Source organism: Ursus americanus, chromosome 33, assembly GCF_024610735.1.
Source record: "Ursus americanus isolate L20-20 chromosome 33, mUrsAme1.1.p, whole genome shotgun sequence".
Lineage (NCBI taxonomy): Eukaryota > Metazoa > Chordata > Mammalia > Carnivora > Ursidae > Ursus > Ursus americanus.
Window position 1 is genome coordinate 12,805,789 of NC_142159.1, and position 19,805 is coordinate 12,825,593.

The 19,805-nt window shown below is 52.5% G+C and overlaps 1 protein-coding gene and 1 long non-coding RNA gene across 4 annotated transcripts in view; one reads left to right on the forward strand and one right to left on the reverse strand.

Moving 5' to 3' along the window:
* NCMAP (non-compact myelin associated protein) overlaps nt 1-15,627 on the reverse strand; it is a 39,828-nt gene extending 24,201 nt beyond the window's left edge. The window contains exon 1 of one of the 3 annotated variants that reach the window (XM_045782205.2): nt 15,556-15,627. The gene's annotated coding sequence lies outside the window, so the exon portion shown is untranslated. Of the gene's footprint in view, nt 1-1,921; nt 5,634-15,555 lie in introns of those variants that run through there. The other 2 variants (XM_045782200.2, XM_045782203.2) reach the window with 2 other exon arrangements.
* Nucleotides 15,628-15,677: 50 nt separating this feature from the next.
* LOC148107222 (uncharacterized) lies at nt 15,678-19,177 on the forward strand. The gene is made up of 3 exons (XR_015722707.1): nt 15,678-15,936; nt 17,722-17,823; nt 18,761-19,177. It is a non-coding gene; the product is annotated as an uncharacterized LOC148107222 (long non-coding RNA).
* The last annotated feature ends 628 nt before the right edge of the window (nt 19,178-19,805 follow it).

Sequence of the window (19,805 nt, forward strand, 5' to 3'; positions counted from 1 at the left end):
CTGCACTCTTTCTGCTTTACACCCAAGGAAACCGAGGCTCAGAGAGGCCCAGTAACCCACCCAAAGTCACAGAGCTACCAAAGCAGGGGTGGGACCTGGTCTTCTGCTTCCCAAACCGGGGGTCTCCCAGCACCCAGACGCCTCCCAGCATCCAGCACTCCAACCCCAGAATCGAAGGGAACATGGAAGGGACTTTTAGGGTGTGCAGAATGTGCAAGGCAGTGTGAGTCTGGGGTCTAAGAAAATAGAAAAACGAGCGGGAAGGGTGGAAGGGCTGTGCCAGGGGCCCCGCATACGCCTGGGGGTGCTGAGCAGCACTGGGCAGGGAGCGAGGGTGTGAGCGTGGGCCTCCGCGGGCCGGTGTGTCCCCAGGTGGCCCCGAGGGAACTAGGCAGGTGGGGCTGTTGCTAAACACGCTAAGAGGTGCTTCATTTCCTTGCCCAGCTGCCCAGAGCCACAGCTGTTTACCCACAAATTACAGCAGACGCCGTGCTCAGCCAGCGCCTGCCCGGTTCAGGGACCACGGACGGCCTCGGGATGGAGGGGCGCAGAGTCGCAGAAGAAGGAGCTATTTGCGGGCCGCGGGCCTCAGGCCCTGGAGTTCACTAAGGGGGTGACTCCTGGTTGGGGAGAGCGCCCCATCTCCACCCCAGGCATCCCACAGCCAGTTGGAGTGAGACATGCCCCGAGCGTGACTCGCCACCCACGGTGGGGCAGACGGAACAGGCCCCTCCACTCTCACACGCCATCAGCTGCCCAGCCACCCCGGAGACCTTGGGAGCAACAGACCTGACCCTGCTCTCCTCTGCCTGGCCCTGCAGCAGCCTCTCATCAGCCAGGAGGAATCAAGTCCAAACTCCCTAGTGGGTTTTTCACGGCCCAGCAGCGTTTAGACACACGTTTTCCGATATGGTAGCCACGGGTCACTGCACCTGCTGAGTCCTGGGAACGTAGGAGATGAGATGTGTTGAGCCCGCAAGACACCCATGGGATCTCGAAGACCGAGTACGAAATAAAGGAATTGAAAATAGCTTGTGAGTAATGTTTTAACATTGATTACCTGGTTGAGAATATTTGGGATATACTGGGTTAAATACAATATATTCTCATAGTGTATTTAACCTGTTTCTTATTACTTTTTTATTTTTATTTTTAATTCTGTTTTAGAAAGGGCGAGAGAGCGAGAGAGACAATCTTCAGCAGACTCCATGCCCAGTGCAGGGCCCGATGCAGGACTCAATCCCACGACCCTGAGATCATGACCTGAGCCAAAACCAAGAGTCTGATGCTTAACAGACGGAGGCACCCAGGTGCCCCTCTTTTTACTTTTGAAATGTGGCTCCTAGAACATTTAAAATGACATGAGTGGCGCTCCTAACATGACCTTGGACAACACTGGTTTACACGCTGTCCTCTCTTTGCCGCCTCTCCCACACCACTAACTCATTCACGTGTTCGTGCATTCATTCATTCGGAGAATATTCGCTCATCATACGCTGCGTGCTGGAGCGTGCAGACAACAAGGAAACAATATAGACGAGCATCTGAGCCCACGTGGAGCTTACGGACTATGCTTCCGAAATGCCAAGCTCTGTGTGCTGCACACACACATCCCATAATGTTACTTGCCTCTGCTCCTGCTTGTGCTTCTCTCTAGGGTGATTTCCTGACCCTGTCTGCCTGGGGAACTCCTACTTATACTTCAAAACCAAACCTTCTAATACATCAGAAACTTATGTCACATGTTTCCCAAAACACCCTAAAATTGCTACTTCCCGAAGCCTGTCACTCCTGCTCCCACGCCCCACTGGAGTTCTAAACTACTATGCAATTATGCAGTTTTATTCTTGTGTTGGTTTAAATGTCACCCATCTGTCCACGGCTTTCCCTTTCCCCCACCTGCAGGAATTGTCTCACTTACCCTCTTTAGTGCTCTTCGCTGGCTCAGACTGTCTTGTTTGTGACCCACCCACCTCCCCAGAGCCAAAGCTCTGTGAGAACAGGGCACTTGTCTTTTTCACGCAGAGCTGACATCGCAGTGCCTGGCTGGCACCGTTCTTGGCACCCGGGAGGCACTTAGAGAGGAGGATGATGGCACATGGGCAGTGGTGCAGAATGCCGCCAGCGGCTCTGGCACTGGCTGAGCAGGGTTCAAACCCTGTGCACTTAGCTATCACAATCACTGCCAAGTGACCAGTTAGCTATTGTCATCATTGTTGCGATGACGTGGCAGCTCTCCCCAGCGAGGCTATCAGCTTTGAGAGGGCCCAGGCAGTCTCGTGGTCACAGAAGCTGGTCTCTTCCGGGGTTCCCTATTGTGGGGGATGAAACCAGCACCCCTGAAGCTTCCAAAGCCAGAAACTTAAATTCACTGCTGGTTACCTGTCCACCAACCTCAGCACCCAGGCCTTTCCAATTTATCTTCATTTCTTACAAATTTTCTTTCTCATCTCCCTCCTCATCCCCATCCCCACTCAGGCCCAGGCTTGTGTTCTCTACCCTGGATGCTGCCATAACTCCCCAACAGGCCCACCCTGACTCTGCCCTGGGCCCCTGCAATCCTTCATGATGCAGCCACGGGCATCTCTAAAAGCTTCAAGTCTACTCCAAACTAGACCTTACGGTGGTCAACAAGTCTTCTGTGCAGTATCTGGATCCTGTAGACCGCTCCAGTCTCCTCTCTGTCTGCGCTCTGCCCTGTTAATCCCTCCCGTCCCTGTCACAGGGCCTTTGCATGTGCTGAGCAGTCTCTCCTCACCTACTGACATGTCTGATACTACCCCAAGAATCGCTTCCAAAAATAAATAAATAAATAAATAAATAAATAAATAAATAAATAAGCATCCCTTCAAATCCCTCGTGCTGTGCAGTCTCACAGCTCCGCGTCCCTCTCTCCCCACTGGTTAGTAGCATTTTCCCTTCAATGGACGGTCGTGTCCCTTACCAGACTCAGGCCCATGAGCTCAGGGGCTGTGTCTGTTTTTATTTACCTTAGGTTTGAACACATAGTTGCTGAATGAAATAAACCAGCTAAGTGAACGAGCCACGGGTGCATTTCCTGCCACAGTGATGCCGACGACGAGACATGAAGACCCAAGACAGGCGGTGAGTGCCATGGAGCTCAGAGAGAGGGTGCTAAGAGGGTGCTGGGGGGGGGCAGCCTGCCGGGGCAGGGGGAGTTTGAGTGGCACCATGTGCTCACTACATTCCTGGGCTGGGGGGCAGAGTGACTGTAATAATAGCTGATATTGGTTCTAAGTGAGAGGCTCTGCTACGTACTTCACGTTTCTCTGCATGTCTCATCCACCTGGAGTGGAAAGCATATTAGCACTTACATTTTTTATATATAGAAACTGAGGCCCAAGGAGCGTCAATAAATTGGCCAAGGTCACCAATGGAGATGGGATGTGATCCCAGGAGATCTGACTTAGAGTCTGCCCCACATATTGAAGGTTTGGTGTTAAGAATAAGCATTTAATGAGCACTTCCTATGGCCCAAGCATTTTTCTAAAAACTTCACAAGTTTTCATTTGTATAGTTTTTATTTTTATCTTTTTAAAAGATTTTATCTATTTATTTATTTATTTGAGAGAGAGAACACAAGCAGGGGGAGGGCAGAGGAAGAAGCAGGCTCCCCTGCTGAGCAGGGAGCCCAACATGGGGCTCGACCCCAGGACCCCGGGATCATGACCTGAGCTGAAGGCAGACGCTTAACTGACTGAGCCACGCAGATGCCCTGTATAGTTTTTATTTTTGTAACTCTTTTCATCCATAACCACCCCATTGAGATGGATATCATCATCTCTGTCTTACCGATGAAGAAACTGAGGTCCAGAGGGGTTAAGTAACTTGCCTGAGATCACACAGCCAACAAAAGTGGTGGAAGTGGGCGGAGCGCAGGCAGAACACCCCCGCGTTCGTGCTGTCAACCTCCACACTTCGCTGCTCCTGCTCAACGAAGGAGCATTATTATTATTGTTGTTATTGTATTTTCCTGGGATTTTGTTAGGTGGAGAGGGAGAAGTGATATTCTAGCTGGGAAGAACAGCAAGAGGGAAGACGGGGTGGGGGCAGAGGTGGGGGTGAGCACGTCCAGGAAGGGAAGTGTACCATTCGGTGAGGGGATGGGACAGGGAGGGTCCCGGCACAGTGGAGCGAGTGTCTAGGGAAGGCCAGAGTAGAAATCGGGTGGGAGGGGAAGGGTGGGGTTAAGCTGTGGACGATCTTGCCCCATTGGGAGAAGCCAGCACCCCTGCTCTCTCAAGAATCCCTGTTACAGACCTGAGTGAAGGGGCTGAAAACTAGAAACATCAAAGCCAGACTGACCTGGCTCTGCTGGGTGGGCGCCCTTGGGAAAGTTACTTAACCTCTCTGCACCTCCATTCCTTTCTGTAAAGTCAAAGTGATAAATGGGACCTTCCCTCATAGGGCTGCTTTTTGGGTAAAGAGCCCAAATGTCCGTTGACTGATGAATGGATAGAGAAGATGGTGTGTGTGTGTGTGTGTGTGTGTGTGTGTGTGTGTGTGTGTAACGGAATATTACTTGGCCATCAAAAAGAATGAAATCTCACCATTTGTAATGACGTGGATGAGGCTAGAGTGTATTATGCTACGTGAAATAAGTCAATCAGAGAGAGACAAATACTATGTGATCTCGCTCATGTGGAATTTAAGAAAGAAAACAGATGAACATATGGGGAAGGGAGAAAAGAGAAACAGGAGAGAGGGAAACAAGCCATAAGAGACTCTGAATGACGGAGAACAGACTGAGGCTTGATGGAGGGAGGTGGCGGGGGATGGGCTAGATGGGGGATGGGTTTTAAGGAGGGCACTTGCGAGGAGCACTGGGGGGCTGTATGTAAGTGAGGAATTGCTGAATTCTACTCCTGACACCAATATTGTACTGTATGGTAACTAAAATTTAAATTAAGAAAGAGAGAGAGAGATCATGAGTATAAGCCTCTGGTGTAGTGTTGGGCAGGAAGCAGCCCTTGAATATATTCACTTCTCTCCCTTCCCCCGCCTCCAAGAAGATCTCCCCAAACCCCCAGTCTCACCAGAACCAAGGCTGAAATCAACGAATGATCTAGAACCACCAAGATCCCTGGAGATCCCAGGTCAGTAAGATGGGGGAGGAAGAAGAAGAGAGGAAAAGATCAAGCTATCCAGCTTCAAAATGTGTCCAGTGCTGAGAAAAGAAGAGTAATTATAATGTAGCTCCTTCTCCTTCCTGCTATGTCAACTCGGGATTCTAAAACCGAGCCTCCCTGTGAGGTGCCCGTCAGGGGCCTCCCGGAGGCAGGGTTGGCCGTGACATAAATAAATATTTCTGTGCTCTCTGCCCCCGGGCTCAGGTTCTGAGCAAACACCACAGCCTGTACCACAGCCATGGAGGCCGTGACAGGGAGGAAGCCAGCAAGGAGCGAGCTCTGGGCCGGGAGTCAGGAGACCGGGGTTCCGGGCCCAGCTCTGCCTCCGAGGACGTGGACTTTAGGGGATGAGCTTTCACGGGCGAGTGACCTGGGAGGAGAGATTCCAGCACAGAGTGGGAGCCACAAAACCCTCTGTCAGTTCTCCCTGCAGATGGAAGAAAGCCCCCTCCCCTGGCCTGGCATGCAAGGCCCTTCCCACCTCCTCCTGCCTCCTCTCCCATCCCAGCATGGCGCCCACCCATTCGGTACCTGGGCCCTTTGGCAATGCTGAGCTTCCCCCCCGCAGGGTTTGCCCCCTCTCTTGGAAGATACCCTGGCTCCTGGGAAGGGGCCGTGCGCTAGGGCCGGCTGGCCTGTGGGTTTTAGAGTTACCCTGGCCTTGGATTCTGGCTTAGTGGAGTCACCTTGGGCTTGTGACTTTAACCCCTTCGGAGCCTGTTTCCTCATAGGCAAGCCGGGCTTGGTGTTTCCTGTGGAATTCCCGGTTGCAACAGTCAAATGAAATAAGAATTGTTAATAGTAAATGCCAGTCCCTCAGCCTCGCTGTGTAAACCAGGTGTGTGGAAGGGTTTTGCGTACAAAAGTCATTTAGCAACGGATGGCCACCCCCTAGCAGACTGCGTGCATAGTGGGCTCCAGAAATGCTGGCTTCCTTTTCCTCCAAGACCTGCCCAAAGCCTGGCCATCAATCTCAAGGAGGTCGGTCTCTTCTGAGAATCTTTACAGCATCTCCTAGGGACCTGGGTTAGAGCACTCAGCACATGAAAGTGTAATTAGTAGACAGGTCTGCTTCCCTTCTATTCTAGGAGCTCCCTGGGGGACAAGGCCTGCCTTAGAGCCAAATTACCAGCACTCAGCACTGGGGGGGGGGGGCTGTCATTTAAGAAGACATCTGAGTGAAACATGAATGAATGCACGCACACAGAGAGGCTTCACGCAAGAGGTGGGCTTGAGCAAATGCCAAGGAAGGGTCAGCTCTGAACGTGCACTGAACTCTCCAGACTCTGGCTCCCTGGGCTCTAGCAACGGCCATCAGAACCCCCCACTCAGCTCCATGCAGACCCCAGAGGTGTCACAGTGTCCTCTGGGCTCCATCACTGCTTGGACTGGGACCCATTTTTCCAGCAAAACAGCAGCAGCAACAACAACAATCACAACAACAGGATACTTGGCCTTGCAAAGGATTTGGGGGCCGTGAAGAGTCCAAGAGGGGATCTGGAAGCAATGGCACTGAGACAGGGAGAGTGAAGGACTCCCTAAAAATCTGCTTTCCCTTCCTTTTCCTGCTTCTTTTCTTCCTAGGACCTGCCCCCCACCCCCCTTTACACATGCTTTGTGATGCAAATAGCATATATCCTCCTTGTAAGGGACAAGGAGTTAATGATTTTTCTAGAAGAGAACACCTAGGGAAGGACCAGGTGAGAATGGCCGGACAAAGCTATCATACCGCATTCCAGACCACTGGTGCTGGAAGACATCTGGACACCGAGACCCCTAGCTCCAAGGAGTTAACACCTGGGCCCTTGTCTTTGTTCTGACAGGTTCCCGGATGCCTGAGAGGACACATACACCAAACCACTGCCCTCAATAAAAAACCCCAGACCCCAAACAAAGACAAGACCCCCTCTTTTCTTTTCTGAATCTCCCAGACAATCCATCAGTATCTGCTCTCTCTCTATCTTCTAGAAACTCTGTTTTCACCTTCTACTGGCTCAAGTTTAATTTCTATCCTTTGTGAAGCCAAGGGCCCTCCCTCTTGGCTGGTCCTGTGGGACCTCCTCCTCTGGGTCCCCAGACCTGGCCCGCCAGCATCCTAATGAAGGTAGAAATATTGGAATTTCTTGGATAGGCCAGTGGCTTATGACTTACTTGCATAGTACCTGGCCCGGCCACGCACCCAGCAGACAATTACTGTCCCACAGCTGCCCAGTGGATTGGGGACAGAGTGTTTTTTCCTCCACCGTGGGGTTGGGATAAGCTACTGTGAAGGGTCAGAAGCCGCCAGCCTCTTCCCTGGGGACTCACTTGTTGCAATAGAAATTCAGAGCACAGAGCTGCCAAGCCCTCGGTTTTCTGCACGGTGTCTCTCCGCTGCTCGGATACTGTCAGTCACGTTGGACTTGGTTTTGGCGACCAAGATCTTCCGTGAACTTGACTCAGTCTGCTCCACACTTGTCTCCTCCCTTCCTCCCGCCCCAGCCAAAGGAGTCACTTCCTTTCTCCCCAATCACTAGTGCTTCCCATTCCTGGGGAGCGGGTTGCACAGAATCTTCTACCCCACACGATCCTCAGCAGTGTGTCCTGGCCACTCCATCCACCGACAGGCAGAGCCTACTTCTCCACTCGCTTGAATCTAGGCGGGTCCTGTGACCGCTAGGCCCACTAGAATATGGTGGAAGTGTCCCTGGTCGTTCTAGGGACACCCCTTACGTGGCAGCTTCTGCTTCCTGAATGCTTGCTCCTGGAAACCCCGTGCCTGGAACTCCACTGCCGGGCCGTGAGAAGCCCGAGGCCCGCAGGGAGGCCACAGGTAGAGGCTCTAGTGGACAGTCCCCCCCCACCCCCCGACAGCCAGTGTCAGCGGGCGGCCGCGGGAGTGACCCACCTCGGACACCCAGGCCAGCTGCGTCTTCAGACGCCCGGATATCTGACCGAAACCAGGTAAGAGACTCCAGGTGAGAACCCCTCAGCTGAACCCGGTCCACCGACAGAGCCACGAGACAAAAAATAATAAACGGCTGTTGGAAGCACATAAGTGTTGGAGCGGTTGGCTTCCCAGCAACGCACAACCAGCCCGTGCCTCCAGGACTGGGTTCCCACCGCCACCAAGCCAAACCTGCCTCGCTCGTGAGACCTAACTGTCCCCTCCTCCCCAGGTCACCTTCGCCACCTCTGAACACTTTTCATAATTGTGTACACCAATCATGATGACCTTGTATTGAGATTCCTGGACCTACCTTTCCTTTGAAATATTTATCAGTGGGGCGCCTGGGTGGCTCAGTTGTTAAGCGTCTGCCTTCGGCTCAGGGCGTGATCCCAGGGTCCTGGGATCCAGCCCTGCATCGGGCTCCCTGCTCGGCGGGAAGCCTGCTTCTTCCTCTCCCACTCCCCCTGCTTGTGTTCCCTCTCTCGCTGCCTCTCTCTCTATCAAATAAATAAAATCTTTATAAAAAAATAAAAATAATAAAATATTTATCAGTTTAGGAGCACCTGAGTTGCACAATCGGTTAGGCCTCGACTCTTGGTTTCGGCTCAGGTCATGAGCTCAGAGTCCTGGGATCAAATCCCTGCTCAGCGGAGAATCTGCTTCTCCCTCTCCCTCTCCCTCTGCCCCTCCCCTTGCTCCATCTCTCTCTCTGTCTTGCTCACTCACTCTCTCTCAAATAAATAAAATCTTTTCAAAAAAGAAATACAGCTACTATTAAAGAAAGACAATAAACCAAGCTACATATTCCATCTGAAGCAGAATTATTAAGCAGGAGACCAAGATTTCAAAGCAAAACATGATAATTATACTATGGAGATAAGAGCAGACATGTGTAGGGACGCCTGGCATTAGGTGTCTGTCTGCCTTTGGCTCAGGGCGTCTGTCTGCCTTTGGCTCAGGGCGTGATCCCGGCGATCTGGGATAGAGCCCCACATCAGGCTCCTCCGCTATGAGCCTGCTTCTTCCTCTCCCACTCCCCCTGCTTGTGCTCCCTCTCTTGCTGGCTGTCTCTCTCTCTCTGTCAAATAAAGAAATAAAATCTTAAAAAAAAAAGAGCAGACGTGTAAAACAAGGCAAGCGCAAGAAGTCATAGGCGAGAACCAAGTCACAACGTGAGGTGTGAAAAACAGAACATTTAAAATAAAGGGCACAATAGATGGTGTAAATATCGAGACACACACAGTTGAAGAATTCACTAGTCAGGAGCAAGATCAGATTGCGAACTGTCCCTGAAAAGCAGGAAAAGACAAAGCGGTAACAAAGGAAAAAGAAAAGCTGAGAGAGATGGAAAGTAGGGGTCCCAAAAGGAAAGGAAAATAAAATTGGAGAGAGGAAATAAGGAACAGAACGACAGAGATTAAATGTTCAGAACTAAACAAACATGGATGGACTCAGGTTGAAAGGGCTCCTAGAGTAGCCAACAGTAGAAATAGGGACAAATCCATACCGATATGGGGTGACACTGAGCCGATGAAAGAAAAGAGGAAGAGCAGGGAGAGAGAGAAGGAACGTAGTAACATCCCTTACAAAGGAACAAGAAGCAGATTGCCATTCTAGCCCTCAGTAACAAAAGGAAGTCACAAATGTTATTAAGAATTGAAAAGAAAACCCTTTCAATCCAGCATCTTAAAGCCTGCCAAAGTGTCATTCAAATATGAGGTCATAATAAAAATATTCTCAGGGAAATAAAGCTGCAGAAGGTCAAAGACACAGGCCCACGCTGAAAATCTGCTTAGAGGAAATACTTAGATAACAAAAGAAAGATCTCCAGGAGACTCTGCAAGAACGAAGGGAGGTGGGCATTTCAGGCAAGTCTCGGTGCAGGCCGCGGAACAGTACTGGGTATTTGAGGTAGGAGGGGTTTTAGACACCTGCTCCTTTAAACGTATTGGAAGAGCTGGAGAATTCCACACCACTGCAGAACTGGCCAGACTGGGGAGCTATGGAGGGCACCTTTGAGTTCCAAGGGGGGCAGCAGCCTGGACGGGGTGGACTCTCCGAGTGGGAGTCCACAGGCTGCTGGAGGAGGTGGTAGGCGGGGTGTTGATGGGACAGTGAACGCCTGAGCCTTCCCCGGTTCTATTCAATTCCTCGCCCCAGCTTTGAGCTGGGCCAGACCACCCTTGGGTGGCAGCTGCCAACTTTTGCCAAGGGGCAGGACCGGAAGCCGGTAAGTTTCCCTAAAGAGCAGGGCAGAGGAGAGGTTAAGAGTCAGTCTCTAGGGTCAGTCAAACATTCGTTCATTCCGCATTGAAGGCTTGTACGCACCAAGGAATTGTGCCAGGTGATGGGGAGACGGTGGGAAACAGTCCCGGCCTGCATGGAGGCGACGCTCTGACAGCCAGCTAGCAGACCGCAGTCCCAATCCTGGCACTGTTACTTGGGGAACTCACATAGTCTCCCCAAGCCTCAATTTCTTCATCTGCAAAATGGAGATGATCACAGTATCTATTCACAGGGTTACTGACAATGCACGCCCAGGGATTAGCACAGTGCCCCGCACACTGAGAGGACAAAAACGTGTTAGTTATTGTTATTATTATTACGACCAACGATACTGATATTGGGGACTAGGCAGGAATCTAGAGCTATCTCTAAAAGATAAATGGATCCTCTTTGTCCTCTGGGCAAACCCGTTCTCCGTAGGGTCTGTGATTGGAGAGAAGGCCCATATGGGACATCTAGAGCTTTGGAGAAAGAGGATTCAGGGGGCTTGCCCCTTAAAAAGTTTAGGTCAAAAAACAGCAAGGCAGGGAGTGGGGGGATACACAAATCAAATTCCCTTTTCCAGAGAGAACTATTAATGCCACACCAGGCGCTAAGATTTCCAGTCTTTTTTTTTTTTTAACTGCTAAAGAGCAGTGCCGTGAGGAGGCTAGGACTCGCACAACAGCGGGCTTCTGCTGGAATCCCAGCCGTGTTAGCTCCAGGGCCCACACTGCCATCGGCCGCAGGTGACAAAGTGCCCAGAGTCCACAAAAATGTTTTCATTTCTTTCAAAATCAGAAGAAAAGATTAACTTTTAGGAGGAAGAGAATGTTTTTTTAAAAAAGATGTATTTATTTATTTATTGGAGAGACCGAGCCGGAGCGCTAGCGGGGGAAGGACAGAGGGAGAGAGAGAATCTCAAGCAGACTCCGTGCCGAGTGTGGAGCCCAGTGAAGGGCACGGCCTCACGACCCTGAGGTCATGACCTGAGCTGAAACCAAGAGTCGGACACCCCACCAAATGAGCCATCCAGGCGCCCGGAAGAAAATGTTTCAATATACCAGTGCAGTCATAAATATAACTTTAAATATTATTTATGGAGGAAGGGGCCCTTGAAGGCAAAATGACCTTGGGCCCCGGGAAGTCAGAATGCATCCCGGGCTGCCTCTGTGACAAGCAGCAGCTGCTTCTGTCTCTGAACCTTGGCAGGGCACGAGGGCACACTACCCCTGCCTTCCTGGGACGCCGCGGCTGGTACAGGCCGCGAGGCACGGGGAGCATTTAGCACCGCGGGGGGAACCCGCAAGCGCTCGGCAAACAGGAGTGAACCTTTGTCTCCCTCCGTGACCTGCAGGCTGAAACCCTAGGAGATCGGCGGGGAGGATCATGGGATGAGGTACCGCACTGGGGAAACAAGTTACACAATTGCTTTGTATTGCACAACAGACCGAAGAGAGAACTCCAGGGGCCGCCACCGATGGCCGCTTCAAAGCCAGCCCACTGGGCCGCGCTGGGGGCTGCGAGAAACCGGGCGCCGGGCAGGGAGGAGAGCGGAGTCTGAGTCCCCAGTGCAGGCCAGGGGCAGGTGTTAGCCCGAGTGGAATGAGGGAATGAATGAATGAAGTGTGAATTGTGGAGGAATTTAAGAATTCTGAGGCTGTTTGCTGGAAAGGTTGGCTCAACAGTTCCCAAGACCCGAGTTTCTCTAAAGCGTAAAGGGAACTAATATCTATTAGGTGATTGCTGCGGCTGCCGTGGCTAGCATCCTCTCTAATAAGTTAGGAAACTGAGGCCCAGAGAGATGCCGTGGCTTGAAATAAGGTCCCACAACTCCAAAGCAGAGGCTCCTTGCCGAGGCTTGCTGCCGCCCTCCGCCCGAGGCCTCCCTGGAGCGGGGCATGCTGGCCCTCCGGGGTCTGCACGGACCTCCAGACGCCAGACCTCCGACACTGCCCACTCCACCTCCTCGAGGCGCCCCGGCAGCGACTGTAGGATCTGGCAGCCCCACCGAGGGCCCCGCAGCTCAGGAGGGGCCAGCCCAGGCAGGAGGCCCCTCGGACAGGCCTTCCAGCGGGCCGAAGAACAGCCTTCTCTGTCTTAGAGATCGGCACACCCTCTTTTCCTTCCTTAGGGCAGCCTGCAGCCACCACCGCCCCGGGAGGTTCAAACCACATGAGAAGTTCCAGCCCCGATGCCACACCCCCCCAAGCTTTACCTACACCCCAGCCCTGCTCAGGAATCCACAGCCGCTCGCTCTCGCCCCCTCCTTTCTTCCTGCCCCCTCCTGCCTGCCTGGGATCTATAATTGCGATAACGAGTTTGTCCTGCCAGATCCCCAAGCAAAGAGCGGGACGCCGAAGCCCTGCGGCCGACGACCGATGGCACCAGCAGGCTGGATGCCCGCGGGGAAGGCCATGGGGGCAGGATGTGCGGGGCTGGAGGCTGTCCGGGACAAGCAGACACGCCGCGGCCTCCAGGCGGCCTCCAGAGGCCCTTCTGTGGCCGCCTGCAGCCTGTGTACCTTGACTCGGATGCTTCTGACAGCAAGAGGTCAGCCTAGGTTAGAGAGGTCCCTGATCTGATGATTTCTTTTCAGGATCAAACATACATCTTTAAAAAGATAAAGGGAACACATGTGACTTTCCGTCTTTCTTGTCATCATGCATGAGGGTGTCCTTTTTCAATTAAAAGATTTCACTGGGCAACTTAAATCCACTTCACCTTTCTTTTTCTAACTTTTCATTCCATTTTATTGGAAGATTGGAAAACGAAGGCAAATGTGGCAGCGTGTTCAACTCCCAGAGAATTTCAGAGCCCGCGGTAGGGACGGAGCATGTGGGATCAGGGGCCTCGGGGTCCCCCTAACGCTCCACGGCTGCACATCTCACCCCCCGCTTCCGCACCTTTAAATGGAGGGTGTCCTCTCTTACCGGCCAGGGTCCCTGTAGCCCTTACACCCTGTGACCCTGCATCCCAGGAGCAGCAGGACAGGGATCAGTGTGGATGTCGCTTTGCTCTTGGGAGCCCGGCGGGTCTCTGGGGCACTGAGGTATCGAGGGCAAATGGCAAATTAAACAATTATAAGCAACTATGGAAAGTGCTACGAGGAGATGCTTCCGAACCTGGCACTTTTGAGGGGCATGCCTCCTGTCTCTTGGCTCCCAGGGCTATGTTCCCCCATCCCCTCACCTCCACCTCAGACCTTTGCTTCTCACATCTTCCTGGTCACCCCGGGGAGAAAGAAACCCAACATACTGCCTTTCCAGGACTTCAGAAAAGAGAAAGTCCCCTCACTTTGCTTAGGGGATGGTTCTACCCCCAAAGACACAGCTCCCTCCTGGCCTGAGGCTGGAGTGGCCACAGTCCATAGTGCGACAGGGAGCGCGGGAGCCAGCCACAAGGATTTGCTGCTGATACAAAACGACCACAGCAGATTCCCCCAAAGATGGAGCACATTCCTGTAGCCTCGTTCACTGTGTGCCTGGCTCATCACACACACCCAGTGGTTGGCTCGCTTGGCACCACGCTGCCCCTTTTGGCCATGTCACCACGAGCCTGCCCAGAGACCAGAGGGGACAAGCTGAGGATTGCGCCACCCCCCACGAAGGGGCTCCGGGGCTCCTTTCCCTTGTCCTCTTCCACTCCCATCAGGTACCCAGCACCCCTTCCTCCCTTTACCCGTATGACTTTGAGATGGACACTTAGAGGACGTGAGAAGGCTCTCTGACCTACCTATACTTCCGGCTCCTTCCCCTACCCCCGGGTGGCTGCTGGGATTCAGGATCCCAAGAGGTTGAGTGCCCTTCCCTACCTCTAGACTCTGGATATGCTCATGATGTTACCCTTCCTCCCCAGACGAGGGAGGTACTCCGGATCTGTCACTCGGGGCTTATGTTTACACTGTTTCATCCACCTAGACCGCTGTCGGCTATATCCGTGCCCATCCGTTAGCATCTGGCCATCTCTAAATTCGCTATTTGTTGACTACATACTCATTCATCACTCATTCATTCAACAAATACGTAGTAGACCTCCTGTATGCCAGGCACCATACTGGTGCTGGGAACATAATGGCGAGCCAAATAGACATTGCCCTTGCCCCCAACGAGCTACAGTCTAGTGGAAATTAATAGTTGATGTTTGTTGAGAACCTACTACATACAGACTCCGTCCTAAGTACTTTATATGGATTATCAGACTTAATCTTTCAGAGCAACTGCTTCTTTTAAGGAGTACATCGAATGGGACCATAGAGAAAGAAAGGTTTTTGCCCCAGGCTAAGTTAGCCACTGGCTAAGGGGCAAGGCAAGGATTCCAACGCCCAGGTTGACTAATGCCAAACATTGGCCTTTAAGTGCTGTGCTTTCTTTCCCAGCTCCACTCAATCCCATCGTCTCCGAGAAGGCTTCCCCATCCTCCTCCCAGACCAGAGGACTTCCTTGGTCCCTCTAACAGAGCCCTAGTATTTAACACACCCACCTCCTCCTCCCACCAGGGCACCCAGACCAAAGAACGGTAGCTGTCCCTGCATCTTTCCTCTGGAGCAGCTCGTCCAGTGAGCCACCCAGCAGCCGCTTCAACGCGTCTACTGAATGCTGACCTGAACCGGAACCCTGGGTTCCTCCAGCTTGGGTGGGTTTTCGTCTCATAGTATCACAGACCTCCCAGAGAGGTCTCCGCATAGGGTTGACCCATCAAGATGCCCATTTCACAGATGGAGCAAACACAGGTCCCGAATGGTTCAAAGTCCCTTCTACCTCCTGGCTGGCCAGGTCAGCTCTCCTTTCTTCCCGGGAGTCTCAGGCACTCAGACTGAGGCTTGGGGCGGGGGCGGGACAAGGGAATCACCGGCCTATTGGATACCCGGAACATCAACCCCCAAACGCAGGTTGGTTCTCGGGGCGCTCATCCGCGCTCGGCTGGGCTTGTTTGGCACTCTGGGTGCTTTACGCATGCCCCATCCTCATCTCCAAAACCCACGGGAGATGATCAACTTTCCCCCCACCGGCTCCGATCGCTGCCCTCGCGCGCACACCGCAGGCCCTCCCTCCAACGAGAGCGGAGCGACCCCGGGAACCCTTCATCCCCCACGCCCGGGCTCTCCTTCGCCGAGCGCGGCCGGCAGGTGGACAGCGAGCCGCCGCGCGTGAGCCCGGCCGCCCGCGCTCCCCGCAGCCCCGGGCGTCCGAGCGTCCCGGGGCCTCTTACCTGCCCCGGCGAGCCGCCCGCCCTGCGCCGCCGCCCGCTCGCCCTCCCGCCGGCGCCACCGCGGCCGCCCCGGCTCTACCCGCCGGGGATCCCGCCCCCGGCCCCGCCCCGCCTGGCGCAGGTGATCCTGGGGAGAGGCCGAGCTCGCCCCTCGATCCCGGGGGCCTGGGGAACCGCCCCGGGGGCGCCAGGGTGGGACACTGGAGTGGCGGCGCCTCCCGGTGGTGTCCTCGCGCTTCTCCCGGGCCTGGGTCCTTTTTGGGGATTCCAGGTCTGGTACCTCGGGGACGCCCAGGCCAGCAGGCCATCTATGCCAGGTCAGACTTCTCCAAGGGCCAAAAGGGAGAAGGGACCTTTGAGATACCCCACGGCGGATGGTTGGTAGGTGTCTTTAAATTAAGTGAGACTTCGTTCATCTAATTGAAAGGTTTGGGGGCAGGTTTGACAGCTGGCAAGGGTCAAAAACTCTGCCCTGTAGAATCGAGGCCCATCTCCTCTATCAGACTGTGCGGTTCATTGCTGTATATATCTCCCCCAACCCCTCCATCCCCCCAGTCCCCCCTCCAAGCCGGCCACACCACAGGCCTTCAATCAATATGTACGGAAAGAGGGAACGGGTCTTAGAGAGGAGAATCCACGCCCTCTCCTTTTATAAGTGGGGAAACTGAGGCCTGGGAAGCAGAGGTGAATTGCCCATAGTCACACAGAAGATTAGTGACAGAACCAGGTGAACAGTGAGGTTTCCTCACTTCCCAGAGGCCTGGGAAGCAGAGGTGAATTGCCCAAAGTCACACAGAAGATTAGTGACAGAACCAGGTGAACAGTCAGGTTTCCTCACTTTTCAAATTATTTCCTTAAAGTGTGGGGTTCTGGGCCACTGTGTTGCCACGGGCTCCCTATGAGATGCTGTCCAGTCATTGACGATGTCCTCCCAAGTGGCTGAGAACGAAGAGTCCACTGGGTTTTCACGGGCATCTCCATGGTAGTAGTTATTAGCAAAGATTAAGACGTGTAATTTAGGATTCTACTTCCTCACCCATGAGACCTGAGACAATCCTTGGTTTTAAATAGCTTTCCACGTGGTAGGAGAGGCAGACCTGTCCACCAGGCAGGGGCCATGAAGAAGGGAGGGGAGCCCAGCGAGAGACTGCTCAGGCCCTGAGATCTGAGGTCTCTGGAGCCACTTCCAGATACTACTAGAAGCTTTTGCTGGGATGTGCTTGGGGTCAAGGGCTCAGCAGTCCGTGGTCTCAGGTTCCAATCCTGACTCTATTGCAAGACAGGATCAGTTTTTTTAAACCTCTCTGAGACTCCATTTCTTTTGCTTGGATGAAGATAATATCCTTACTGCAGGGTAGTCGTGATGAGGATTAAAAAAGATAATGTTTGTAAAATGCTGGATAAATGGGAGAATTATTACGCTAAGTGATAGGGGCTAGGGAGGGGCATGCACTGACACAAAGGGGACCCTGGCATCTCTGGGTTGGTCCACCTGCATGGGATTTGATCGTCTTCAGCCTTCTGCCATCCATGGCTCGACCCCACCTTCTGCTTTCTCTGTAACCCAGGCTACCCAAGCCATAGGTCACCTGCCACGTCAGAATGCCTTTGCACACACCTACAGCGAGGGATGTAGGAACAGAACCCGTCCCGTCACCAGCCTCCCCCATAAAGAGTTGACCAGGGTCAGACACCTGAGCCAAGCCCAGTGAGGCAGAAGTACGAAAGGGCTCAAGGCAACCTTCGTCTTTGTGGGTGTGCATTCGTTAAGTCCTACTGAACGTTCAGTACGAGCCAGACACTCCGCAAGTTGGGGCAGAGTCATTGCAGGTCCTGCCCCACCCCGTAGACCTCAGCTTCCAGTGGGGGTGGGGGAAACAGCTGATACTCTAGCACAAAAGATGGCAACCCAAGAGAAAGACAGTCTGTGAAAAGTCCTCTGAAGGAAAGAATAACATGCTGGCATTGATCACCGTAAGTGGGAGACAGGGGCTCCTACAGAAAGGGAGGGAGGGTAAGGACCATCTGCCAGGAGAGACAGGTGAGCTGGGCCTGAAGGATGTTAAGAAGAAAACCACAGGCCCAAGATGGAGTCATTTATGCTAGGCCATGTCACCGAAGTCAGGCTTAAACCTAACCTAATTTCAGTTTTTCAACCTCCCCCAGAAATGAAGTCTTCACTGGTCAGTCAGGAATTTTCTGGTCAGCACCAGAAAAAGTGAGGAAGTCTGTCACGTGGGAGTTCTCTATGCCCCAAAGGAAGATGAGGTAATATGCATGATAAAACCCCCTGTTCTTCCCCACCCCCACAAGGAAAATGACCTTGCCTGAAACAATACTTTTTTTCTTTTGCTAATAACTTCCTTTCTCTCCCCTCCCCCTTATAGAAACCTTCTGTTTTGTAGGACTCCTCACAGCTCCCCTCTACTTGCTAGATGGGATGCTGCCCGCCTCATGAATCACGTAATAGAGCCAATTCGATCTTTAAATTTACTCTGTAGAATTTTTATTTTTAATTTTTGTTTAACCAGGGCAAGCAAGGAGGTGCAGGGAGCACTGGAGCTGGGGCACCCCTGGTGGAGGGAAAGTCCCTGAGGCCAATGTGGTTGACCAGAGTGGGGGCTGCAGGCAGAGTGGACAGGATGAGGTCAGAGACAGGCAGAGATCAGATCTTGTAAGGTCTTACAGGGCACTGTGAGGAGCACCGATTTCATTTCATGGACGGAAAGCCAGGGAAGGGTCTAAAGACGCACAATGACCTGATCTGACCTATATTTTCAATAGACCTCTCTGGCTGGCGGAGAAGAACAGATCAAGGGAGCCCAGGTGGGAGGGTGGTGTGGAATAGCGGAGTGGCAGTGGAAGTGGAGAGAAGTGGTCGGACTGGGGATATATTCTGGAAGATGGGCAGACAGGAATTGCTGAGGGGGAGGAAGATTCAAAGAAGGCCATGGGGTGACTGCTGATGAGTCAGTTCATGCCCTGACCAGTGGAGGCCTCCACGACCAGAATCAGTGACCCTCCTTTTGGCTGAGCTGGGCACAACTTGGAGACCTTCTAGTTCCCTGGGATGTTACACCCATAGAGGCCCAGCCCAGGGGGGTGAGGAAACATGCCCATGTCCTGGGTCAAAGCAGAGGTTTCCTAGCTCCTAGTCCAGAACTGGCCTGACCACGGGCTTTCATTTATTTCTTGGGCAAACCAGTGTGAACCTGAATAAAGGAAACCTCATTTGAAATGGAGTCAGGAGGCCAGAAGGGGAAGCTGTCACCCTCTACCACGCTCATCAATGGCAGAATCAATAGGAAGAGACAATACCTTGCATTCTCCACAGAAAGAAGCCTGCACATTACTTCCCCGACATGAGGAAGGAAGATTTCCTCCTTGCCTGGCAACAGTCCAGCCAATGAGAGACTGTCACAACTCAGCCAGTGAAAAGCCACTACACTTAGAACTCCCAGTTTCCTCCAATGGAATTTTTGTTTATAACAGCCTTTCCCAACTCCCTGCCCTTTCCTCTATAAAAGAAAGTTCTTCTGTGTTCACTGGACTTGCCTATGGTTTTGCCATAGCTTGCGTGTCCCGAGTTACAATTCTCTGCTGTTCCTGAATAAACCTATTTTGCTGGTAAAATAACTGACAGTTTTATTTGTAAGGTTAACACTAGGAACAGGGCATCTAAGATGCCGCATCAGGCAACAGGGAACAAGATTATCAAGTGATATCCCACATGTAAAAACTAGGAATGACCACAGTTCCAAGCGATGGAGAATGGCCAAGCCAACTGTGCTTCCTAATAGAGGAGCCAGGCACAAAACACTCAGGCTTTCACAATGTATGAAGATGTGTGGATGTGACATTGTGATTTATAATAAGAAACATATAGTTTGATTTCTGTCCATGGTTCCTGGCTCGCAGCGCCCCCAACCCTTATAATTTCCTGATTAGAGCAATAGCGGCATCTTTGTCATAATAGTTGGCTTTTGTCCTCAGTTCTTGAAACAGCTTCGGAGTAACAGGGGTGAAATGGGTGTCTGCTGTTATTCATAACAAATCTCTTTTGACCACATCTGAGTATATGTTAATGAAATGATTTTTGGAAAATCTTTAGTTCACCTGAGGATGGAAGCTGGTTGCCGGAACCTGCTAAGTTAGAGAGTTGGAACTTTATTGCCCCTCCCCATGCAGGGAGGGAAGGGAGGCTGGAGGTTGAAGCAATCACCAATGGCCAATGATTTAATCAACCATGC